The 11,862-nt window shown below is 43.6% G+C and overlaps 1 long non-coding RNA gene across 1 annotated transcript; it reads right to left on the bottom strand.

The window, feature by feature from the left end:
• Window positions 1–7,467: 7,467 nt before the first annotated feature.
• LOC311510210 lies at window positions 7,468–10,576 on the bottom strand. The gene is made up of 3 exons (XR_014709046.1): window positions 10,480–10,576; window positions 8,921–8,997; window positions 7,468–8,096 (listed from the first exon to the last, which is right to left on the bottom strand). It is a non-coding gene; the product is annotated as an uncharacterized lncRNA (long non-coding RNA).
• Between the last annotated feature and the right edge of the window lie 1,286 nt (window positions 10,577–11,862).

Raw genomic sequence — 11,862 nt, 5'->3', positions numbered from 1 at the left:
CTGAGAGGAGGGATAGCTCAGTGGTTTGAGCATTGGCCTCCTAAACCCAGGGTTGTGAGTTCAATCCTTGAGAGGGCCATTTAGAGATCTGGGGCAAAAAGTTAGAGATTGGTCCTGCCCTGAGCAGGGGGTTGGACTAGATGACCTCCTGAGGTCCCTTCCCACCCAGTGATTCTATGAAAACTGAATCCACTACTTGACAGTGCAGTGGGCCCTCCTAAAGTCTTTGAGGAAAGAAGCTTGATCAAAGGTGAATGGAGCATTGGGGATCATTTAACAGAAGGAAGATTCAGTACAAAACAGTAAGGTGCATCCCGAGACATTAAGATATAAAGGGAAGAGTAAAATGATAATAGCAGGAGTAAGCTACATGGACAAGGGAACACACTAGCTCTTCCATGTGACCGACCTCTAACCATGGCCCATACAAGTTCCTTTGAAGGATACAATGGACAATTATGCAATAATATGCCCCTGAAGGGAGTTATTTCCAGGCAGTTTGTGTTTGGCTTATCTCCTGAGCATGAGAGCTGATATTCCATGAACATTTTTATCTTAGTTAGTGTAACCCTGCATCTTCTTCTTATTTATATAAATAGCTATTTTTTTATCATTCTAATATATTTGCCCCAGTAATATCTTGCAGCAGTGAGATTAACTATGTGTTGTTTAAAACAGTATTTCCTGTTATCTGTTTTAAATGTGTTATCTTTTAATTTCACTGAATGTCCCTTTTTTTGTAAGTAGGAGACCCTAGCTAGCCTTCTCTTTACCATTTGTAATTCGATATATCTTACCAGATCACCTCTTTAAATGAAACACTTCTAATCTTCTCTATCTTTTTGCACAGGGAAGTTTTTTTCATTCCTTTTATCATTGCTGCCCTTCCCTGCACCTTCTCTAGTTCTGCTACACCCAAGATATGAGGTGACCAGAAGTGAACACAGTAACCTCAGTGACAGCATACATACAATTTATCTAATGGCAATATAACATTATCTTTAGTATCCTCTATCCCGTTTTTTACAAACCCTGCCATTTTGTTTGCTCTCTTCTTAAATCTCCACTGTGCACTAAGTAGGAATTTTCACTAAGCTGTCCATAGTGATGCCAAAATCTTTTTACTGAATGGTTACAGCTGATTTAGAATCCCACCAGCATGTGTGAAAGGTTCAAATTGCCCTATGTGTATTATCTTAGACTTTCTTCAACGAATTTCATCCACTGCCCCGCAATCCAATTGTCTACATTTGGCAGGTCCTTCTGAAGTTCCTCACAATCCAATATAGACTTGTCTAACCTAACATTGAGTGATATGCAACTCTCTTCTGTACCACTGATAAATGTATTAAATAACACTGGTTACCCAGCCCGTAGTTTAGTTTCCTTAAGAGCTTATCATAGACCTCAGGAGGCCATCTAGTCCAACCCCCTGCTCAAAGCAGGACCAATCCCCAATTTTTGGCCCAGATCCCTAAACGGCCCCCTCAAGGATTGAACTCAAAACCGTGGGTTTAGCAGGCCAATACTCAAACCACTGAGCTATCCATCCCCCCTGAAAGCCTTCATCAAAAGATGTTTGTTAGCCCATACAAATAATAATTTACTAGTTCTCTTTTATCTACTAGTGGGTTGACTCCCTCAAAGAATTCAAAATGGTTGGAGAAAAACAATTTTACATTACAGAAGCCATGTTGATTTGTCTCTATCAAGCCTTGCTCATCAGCATGGTTTGTAACTCTATCCTTAATTACTTTTTCAACTAATTTACATGCTAGTGACTCACTGGTCTGCAAGTCAGTATCATCCACCTGACCTCTCTTTTAAGTATGGTTACAAGATTTGCTACCTTCCAGTCCTCTTCTACAGAAGCTGATTTCAATAGAGATTGCATATTTTTGTTAATTCATCCACTTATCTAAGTGCCTTCAGAATTCTTGGATGAATACCATCCTCTCCTGCTGACTAATTTCAGTTTAAATTATCATTTTGTTCCAACACCTCCTCTTCTGGTACTTCAGTGTTTGACAGCCCCATATCTTTACTATCTACAAAGAAAAGCTCTGGGGGAGTAGGTATCTCTACGTTGTTCTCTGTGGTGAAGACAGAAACTAAAAAACTGTTTGTAAATTTCAGATGGGTTTTCCTGTGCTTTTAATTAGTGGTAGAATAGGAACTTATTTTAACCTGTGATATTTAAGATGGTTCAGGTGAATCACTTATTAGGAAAAATGCATCAGAGAGTCAAGCTGAGGGCAACATTCTCTTCTCTTGTCCACCACTTAAATCTTTACCCAGCGCTCTGATCTCTATTGCTTACACAAACAGGGATGGGATGTCCAGATGAGGAAAAAGGGCAGATCTTTAAGAGGAGACTTTTATCCTGCTATTGATCACTGTGGAAAATACTGTGTGTGAATTTCCACGTGGTATTTGATATGAAAGATATACTTGATCTACTTCAAGGCCAGGGATTTCTCCAGCATTCCCATTCAAAAGTATCCATGTGTCTGTAATAAACCTAGCTCCAAGGTCAACACTATTTTATTCGCAGCATATTAATATCATTATACAGTGTGTGTGTAGGGTAGATCTGTACTTCTTTAATTAAAAAACCCCAACACCATAGGCTCCTATTTCTGGGGTCGGAAAGCAGTTTCTCAGAAAAAGCTGATTCAGAGTACAACAGAGTAAGACCCAGGTGATTTTACTACATCTTACATCAGTCATATTGTATATTGCAAAACACATTACTACTGCAAGTTTTATGTTGTTCCCCCTTCACAGCATAACTCTGTGGTGTTGCGAGTAAGGATTTTCCAACAGTAAACATTCATGAGAAATGCATTAATGGCTAGGGACTGCAAAGCCTGATTGCCAGAGACAAGGGATTACTTCTGCAAGAGGGATTGCATCCAAGAGAAAGCAAAATTTACACACCCCACTGTGAGTGTAGTAGCATTGTGGTGTTATGATCACACAACCCACAAAAATTTTCTGAAAATGAAGTCATTTCCATTGTAGAAAGACACATGAGACATCTGTTCCCAGGCATATATCATTGTGCACTAGGAAAAACAGGAGAGAGAAGCCATTCTAGCTCTGACTTATTATACCAGTTTGAAGAGAAAAAAGGAAGAAAAAAAACCCACTCTACTAGTCCTTTCCACAGAGGAGGGTCCCTTTCTTTGAGGAGCAAAACCTGAAGAATAATGATATTGAATAATTCAGCTAACCCATCACTTTTTGGCTTTTAAAGGGGAGTCTTTCCTAAAAGGAAAAGCTTTCATGTGTATGAGATGGTATTTATTTATCTGGATTTGTTAAAATAGCCCATCCAAATCTAGGTATCCGTCTATCAATAAAATATATGGATAAATCTCCATAATACAAAACATGGTGTTGCCCCAGGCTGCTTCACAACATATCCCATCAATCTCACCTTTACTCCAAGTTATAGTCAATAGTTAGAACTGCAAGCAACCATCCCATATCCCTGAACCAACCCATTCTTGTAAAAAACCAGCAAAATTAGGTAAGCTGCATACATGCTCAATTTGTTCAGCATTTTCGTGGTTATCACTTCACTGAGACGGGATCCCACAAGTTTCTCCTAGTTGATCTTTAAATCTGAATACTGTCCAAAGTGTCCTATGATGAGGGATTTGGGCTACAAATAGGACAGGTTTCAGCCACAGAAAGGAATGTTTTCTGCTAAAAGGGATATTACCTTCCTTCCCATACTGAGTCCCGCTCTGGAGACACAGAGCAGAACTCTGCTGCCTGCTCTGAATAGATTCCACTGGCAGGACTTCAGCTGACCTCACCAAGAGGAGATTGTCTTGCCCATTGTGCCATTTGTGAATCACATTCACCCTCCATGGCAACAGACTGATGTAATAAAGTCACAGGGTTCTGACTTCACTGCAAGCCCCAGTAGGAGGAAAAGAATGGGTGGAAGGAGAATCCTACCGAGAAAAAGCTTGAGCCATAAGAGAGAACTGAAAGACCCACCCCCAAAGCAATATCAATAGCTTTATAAACGCTCATCTCCCAGCTGCCCCCCACCCCACCCCTGCGGTCTCCCCAAGGAGCTGCGTGTTAGGTTAATGAGACAGCATTTCATCTGTAAATTCTGCTCATTTGCCCTTTTGCCAATAAAAGAAAGTTGCTCCCAAAATGCTGTTAGAATTTCACACTTTTTCCCAGTGGCTATCCTGGATGCAGAGAACACCTCTGTTCTTGCTAATCACCTGCCCTCTCAGACAGGGGCAAGACACTTCTGACTTCCACCGCCTCTGCTCTCCTTTGACAGCACCGGGCAGATAATTACAGTAAAAGGCTGTTCTGCAATAAAAAGCAGTTTAAACACTAAAAAAGCAGCTACAGGTTCTGCAGGCAACATATCACCACCCATCGGCCATATCTGCATGTCAGCATCTGTCTGCCACAAACACTCGTCCGTAAAAATGAAAGAATAAATCAATGGACTTGTATACCCAGGCATATTATCTCAGAGAACACGGCAGGAATCCAAAGCTCCCTCTTTATTTGCTCAGCCAGAACTCATTCAGGCTGCTTGCAAGGCAACGTTATGGGATGGATTATCTTGCAAGAGCCTCAGTACATCATCGCATAATCTCATACACAATATGACAGCAATTATCAAATAACTTGGCACAAAGCAGTTTCCTGACCCAGTTACTGGCAATTTTTTCATTTGTTTTTAAATGTCCTTTACTTCTTCCCTCTCCACCTCACACCTTTAGAAAATTTTCCTGAACTCCAGTCTCTGCTGTGGTGTCCACATTAGCTTCTCTTAATGGCACTGGAGTATGACACTGTATCATGTCAAGCTTTAATGGTTAAAAGGTCAATGTCATTCCCAACAGATTACTACAAACTCAGACATTACTGGCCTTTGACTAACTTGGATACCCAGGATATTTAGGATGAAGAGAGCAGCAGTTCCACTAAAACCACCTTCTTAGCACTCATAGCAGGGGAAGCTGCTTTCACTCAGGATATCAAGTAAGCAGCCTACCTGACCTTAAACAGATCTGTACTACCTGTTTTCACTGTGCTCCTCAGCAGAGTAACCAAGCTCCAGTAACCCACTGAGTGGATAAGGCCTGTCCTAATATCGATCCTAAAATTCACTCCCCTTCATTTCAGACCATGATCCCATGTAATACTCTCTCCAACCTGAACCGGTCTTTCCTTCTGTCCTTTGTGAGCCCTTAGTGGCAGTGCACCTCTGCAACAACCACCCAATTCCAGCCCACACCAGACACTAAACTAGGATCACCAAACACATTTCTAGTTATGATTTGAATATAAACTGAACTCTGATCATTACAGGTGAAAGATTACTGATTAACTGTAATCTACAGGGATGAACCCTAGTCTACAGTCAGTACTGTTTATCCTCTTTATCTTGCAGTCTACAGAACTTCCAGTCTACAGAAGCCAATCTGCTTAAATATCACTTATCTTGAAAGAACGCACTTGGGATTTTCAAGGAAATAACACTGATGTTCACCTTCACCTGTTACTGGGTTACATAAAGGGAAACAAAACAATTTATTTTTAAAGCTCCTTAGAATCATAGAAGGTTAGGGTTGGAAGGGACCTCAGGAGGTCATCTAGTCCAACCCCTCGCTCAAAGTAGGACCAATCCCCAATTTTTGCCCCAGATCCCTAAATGGCCCCCTCAAGGATTGAACTCACAACCCTGGATTTAGCAGGCCAATGCTCAAACCACTAAGCTATCCCTCCCCCCAGATTTCTCTTGGTGATCCTACTTACCCTGGTATATTTCACTCCAGACAAAAAGGAGATTGGTTCAGAAATACAATTTAGAGATTTGTTTTATTTCTGATCTTCACTCCCCCCCCCCAACACACACACACAAGGTCCTATTTAAGGAAAGGCAAAGGAGAAGAATGAGTTTTACATAATGACGTGTGAGGGGAGAAGAAAGGAAGTTGGACCTGCTAAAATTAGAAAGTCCTTACACCCCCAGGCTGCTGCTTCAGCCCCCGCATTTCACCATGAGTAGGTGCTGGGCTATATTTAACTTCTGCAAGAAATGTTCAGCTTGAGATGGGACACAGAAAACCCCACCAGGATGTGGTGAGGGAGAAGGGAAGTTCACAAGATGTGATCTCTAACTGACATCACTTGAAGCACATCTGAAAAGCAGACGCTTTTTGTTTTTTATCTGCAATTTCCTCCAAAAAAAAAAAAACAACAAAAAATGTAGCTCTTACACACCCGTCAGCATCTAGACAGCAACAGTAATCTTGTTTAACTAGAGTCAGCTCTGAAGCTTATTTACCTGCCAGTATGTAAAACTACTGTGGGCTGCATCCCATGCCTTATGCTGGATTTGTGGGGCAGGGGGTCTCCATAAAGGGTTGGAATAGGGAGACTAAAGGAATCATCCCCCAACCACAGAGCAGTGTTGCAGGAACAACAGCTGCTACGGAAGCCTGAGGGCTGTAGTGTGTCTCGCACGTGTTTGCCAACCCCGCCCCTTACAACGCGTGGTAGGAATGACTACCTTAACGGTAAAAAGAAAAGGAGGACTGCTGGCACCTTAGAGACTAACACATTTATTTGAGCATAAGCTTTCGTGAGCTACAGCAGTCACAGATCTGCATCCCCTGGACACAGAAAGCCCCAGAATAGCTGAATTCTGCAGTGTTCAGGGGAGGAGGCACAGAATCCAGGAATTCTGCCCCTCTCTCTAGAGAAAGGGAATCACACAGGCTGCAGTGTAGCCATGCCCCCCTGAACTCCTGAGAAGAGGGTGGTCAGGATCAGTTAATTCACACAGCGGGAAAACATTCTTAATGTTAATAGTTTAAAACATTATAATCTGCCAATTATGGTGCAACATGTAACAAAACACAGGTCTTCCAAATTTCGGTTAGTTGTCACACAAGTTAGTTGCTTTTGTCACATGCTGACACGCTTGAAGACTGAGTTGCTTGGGCAGCTTGACAAAGCTCTTAAAATCTTATTACTTGTATTTTTATGAACTGTATCAACTGAAATTTTAAAGGTGGAACTACGTACTTGGATAATGAATGAACTTCAGATATACTGGACTGATGACATTTGCTGGACAGTTGAAATTCTGGAACTCGAAGCTGTAACAAATGTTACCAAATCCCAAACAATTAACTACAAAAACTAAACAGCCTCACCTTGCCAAACCAGACCTATGCCTTAGGTCTCTTTATAGAATCTGGAATAAAACAAACTTTGAGTTTCTAGGCCAAACTGTTTGTGAGATATGACTAGATTTTTAAAAGTGTCAACAAAATTCAAAAAATATTAACCACCTCTTGTTTGTTAGTAACATAGCTCTGAAACAGCTTCTGTTTACACCTTACACATGAGCAAAATAAATCGTTGTCAGGCCAAAGGCCTTACATAACAAATGTCATTTACCAAGGATCTTTCTTAAGAAATTTCGATGTAAAGTCAAGCTTACAATGGAAAGCTGCAAACTTAATACAAAGAGAAATCATCAAAGTCCTCTTCTTAGAGGGGAAACTAAGGTTTCAGACATACATAGTTTCTTGCTATCTTAATTTAAATTATTTCACTCAAAGCCCAAAATATGCTCTGGTTTTTGCCAAAGCTGGGCCTTTTTACCCATATATTCCAATGAAAACCAGAGACAAATATTTCCCCAGTTGCTCAAGACGTCTGCAGAACAAACAAGGTCATATTCAAGACACCAGTGCACCTTACTCCTACCATAGTCTCATGAGCTAGGAGTTCACCATGGCAAATTTCTTTATGCTGTTGTAGCGCCCTTCAAGTTTTGCTGATACACCTTGTATTGCACTGAAGTTTCATGTCAGCCTTCCAAGTCACATCATGCCATTCAGTAAAGTGTTGGTTGGAAGAAACCTTGTATCAGGCAAAAACAGTTCAACAACCAAACCTGAACCATATTCCACTCATTCCTTGACACGTTGCATTAAATCCTGGCTCCACTGAAGTCAAGGGAAGTACTGTCATTGATTTTGATAGGGCCAGAATTTCACCCTTTGGGTATTTTCACCATAACCGACTATCTGGAAGAACAAGCAACAAAGAATCATAAATGTTCACAGATTATCGGTGGTGGTCGTGAGGTAGAGAGGTAGTGGTAATAAACACAATACAAAGCATGTTCACAATGGTGCGGCAGTTTGGCTGGCATCGTTGTGTGACCTCTCTTTTTGCTGGATAGGTTTAATTTTTGGCACACGTGTCAAAACCTTACAGCTTGTGTTGCTTTTTTCAAAGACAGGCAATAAGGCTGACATGCTAGATGGCTTCTGTCACTGCAAAGTAGCCAACATTCAGGTGGCCAGACAAATATTCCAAGACTCTCATTATAGTATCTATTTACAGATAAGTATCAAGTCTTGCCTAATCCAGCCTCCTTTCTGCTTCCCTAGAGTATGAAATGCTGTTATGCAAGACAGAATCTTTGTGCATTCTAACCTCAGTTTTATCTCTTAAAGTTACCAAAGATGACCTTTTAAGAGCATAAAAAACTGAAACTGACCTTCTTTCAACTCCTCCACAGATTTGGGATTTTTACGCCCGTTGAGAATGTACTATACTGATCAGACCGCTAAAAGGCAAAGGAGCGCCTTTAACAGTACATGAGAAAAGGAGTCTCAGAAACTGCAGTAAGCATAAAAATTACCTTGGACTGATTTGCACCCTACGATGAAATAAAGATCAGGAAGACAACCTCTGGCTCTTTGAAAAGGGATTATGCAACCACCATTCCAAGAAATGTTACTTTGTGAAGGCTGAAAATGTTTTGCCTTCTAAATAAACAACGAAGTGCTTTATTCTTATTTAGTAGCTACATATGCTAAATATAACAGTAAAAAACCCTTACTGCTTCCAGTGATGCTGCAATTTGTAACCATGCATTCCATAGCTGGCGAGTGGATTCACCATTATCCAGTGCAAGTACTGTAATGAAATTCAGGAAGACATCATTCTCAAGGTGCCTGACATTGTTATGGTTATTATTCCCAAACAAACAAAAAATGGTTAAGACCAAGTTAGGGTTGCAGACACACATCAGTGGTCTGAGCATACACTGCTGTTCAAGAATGCTAGAATATAAAAAAACAGAAGTCAGAAAACCAGCAAATCCAGAAGGACGGTTGCACTTCTCTGACAAGGAACTGATTCACACTTACAGAACAACTGTGGGCTGGCTCCACACAGGGACTTAGGCGTTGCAAAACCTTTTAGATGCCTAGAATATCACTAGAACAACAATGGGATCCACTAAGGGTGAGTTAGGTGCCTAAGCTCCCTATACAACAAATGAGGAAAGAGAGGCCTCTAGGAACAGGATCCACAAAAACCAGCATGCTAGGATTAACTAAGCCAGGGGTGGGCAAACTACGGCCTGTGGGCCGGATCCGGCCCCTTGGGGCTTTGGATTAGGCCCGCGGGATTGCCCCCCATGGTGCCGCAGGCCCCACGCTGCTCTCAGAAGTGGCCGGCACCATGTCCCTGGACCTCCTGGAGGGGGGCAGAGGGCTCAGTGTGTTGCCCTTGCCTCCAGGCACCACCCTCCATAGCTCCCATTGGCTGGGAACGGGGAACCGTGACCAATGGGAGCTTCGGGGGAGGTACCTGGAGGCGTGGTAAGGGCAGTGCGCAGAGCCCTGTGCCCGCCCCTTCCCCAGGAGCCGTGCAGGGATGCGGTTCCGGCCGCTTCCTGGAGTGGCGCGGTGTGGGGCCGGGGCCGGGGCCGGGGCCAGGGCCAGCAGGTGGGCAGGGAGCCTGCCCTGCCCCCGGTGCATGCTGCTGCCACCCCGGAGCTGCTTTAGGTAAACAGCGCTTGGCCGGAGCCCAAACCCCTCCTGCACCCCGCCCCCCAACTTCCTGCCTGCACCTTACACCCCTCCTGCACCCAAACCCCCTGCCCTGAGCTCCCTCCTGCAGTCCACACCCCTCCTGCACACCTGCCCTGAGCCCCCTCCTGCATTCCGCACCCCTCCTGCACCCCAACCCCCTTCCCTGAGCCCCCTCATACACCCCACACCCCTCTTCTGCCCCAATCCCTTGCCCTGAGCCCGTTCCTGCACACCGTACCCCCTCCCACACCCCGCACTCCGACCCCCTGCCCCGGCCCTGCATACAATTTCCCCACCCAGATGTGGCCCTCGACCCAAAACGTTTGCCCACCCCTGGACGAAGCTAAACCAATGCCCACGTCAACAAGAGGGTATGTCCTAAGCCCTGCCCCTGCACAGCTTTAGGCACCTAAATCTAGGTTGCAGGGAGGCGTCAAACTCTGCTTGCAATCCAGAGCCAGGAATCCCTCTCCTGGAGTCAGGAAGTTTAGGGGCTTTAGTGAGTCTTGCAAGCAATGTTGGAGGAGGTGCTACTGCCCTCCCTCCTTATAGCATTTAGCCCAGTGGTTAGAGCACTCACCTGGAAGGTGGGAGACCCAAGTTCAGTTCCCTCTCTACCCAAAGGAGATAAAGGATTTGAATAGGGGGCTCCCACAGCTCAGGAGAGTGCTCTAGCTGCTGAGCTAGGGATAGTCTGATGTGGGGCTACCTCAGTCTGTCCTGTTGAAGCTGTTTCACTCTGGATACATGATTAACGAGTCATTGGGCCAGAGAGAAAACGTGAGAATGACTCTACAGTTCAGTGATTCAGGCACTCCCTCCTCCTCCCCGGTGGGTCCAGCCCCCCCGCTTCAGTAACTCTCTCATTATTTATCCAAAGTGGAACAGCTTGGACAGGGAAAACTGAGACAGGTGCCAAGAGTGAGGCAGCCAGGCACGTGCCCAGTGGCAAAAACACAGGCATCCGGGGAAATTTTACCCTGAAAATTTAGGCACTGAGTGAATTTAGGCACCTGTTACGTGGTGGCCAAGGTTACGTGGTGGCCGAGGAGGAGGTTTGTGGATTGGCTAAACCCGGATTTAATTCAACCTGGAATGAGAGAGTCAAACTAGATTCTTTCTAGTCCATGTTTCACCTCTTAGGAATAGTTTTCAGAATAGCAGCCGTGTTAGTCTGTATTCGCAAAAAGAAAAGGAGGACTTGTGGCACCTTAGAGACTAACCAATTTATTTGAGCATAAGCTTTCGTGAGCTACAGTTCACTTCATCGGATGCATCAAATAAATAAATTTATTTGATGCATCCGATATAAATTGGTTAGTCTCTAAGGTGCCACAAGTCCTCCTTTTCTTTTTACTTAGGAATAAAGGTTCTGGGAGCCAAATTCTGTCCTTGTGCATTCACTTTTTTTACTGCGACGCCAGTGGAGTAGAATTTGGCACAGTACCTGGACCATATGGCCTGATTAGCACAGCTGATGAGCACTCTCCTTCTATTGGATTCAAAAGGACTTATGAGTGCTCAGAAAGGCTGGTGAGTAACAAGGTGGCATTTTCATAAAATCACCTTTCAGAGTAGATCCACGTGTTAAATGAACAAGATCCAGTGTCCTTGAAAGTGTCTGTACCAACAGAGGAGGACTGAGGGGGAAAGAAGAGTATGTGAGACAAAGTGTGAGAATTGTTTCTGCACAGAATTATTTTAATTGGTTTCCCCATAAGGAGGCAGCAGCTTTCTCACGCTCAGACCACTTGTGTGTGTGTCTCGGAGGACATCCCTCCATTCTTGTAACAGCTCCTTAAGTGAGGACAAAACAACCAGAACAGCATCAACACAGGCAAAGCTGAATTTAAAAATTAATCCAGATAGAGGAAAGTTCACGCATCACTGACAAACATCTAAACTGTGTGAACATCACATGAAAAAAAAATGATCCCTGGTGGCAGACAAAGGCAGGCAATGG

Source organism: Lepidochelys olivacea, assembly GCF_965140295.1.
Source record: "Lepidochelys olivacea isolate rLepOli2 genome assembly, chromosome: 19".
Classification (NCBI taxonomy): Eukaryota; Metazoa; Chordata; order Testudines; family Cheloniidae; genus Lepidochelys; species Lepidochelys olivacea.
Note: the sequence above shows the minus strand (reverse complement) of the source record. Positions and strands in the feature narration are given on the sequence as shown.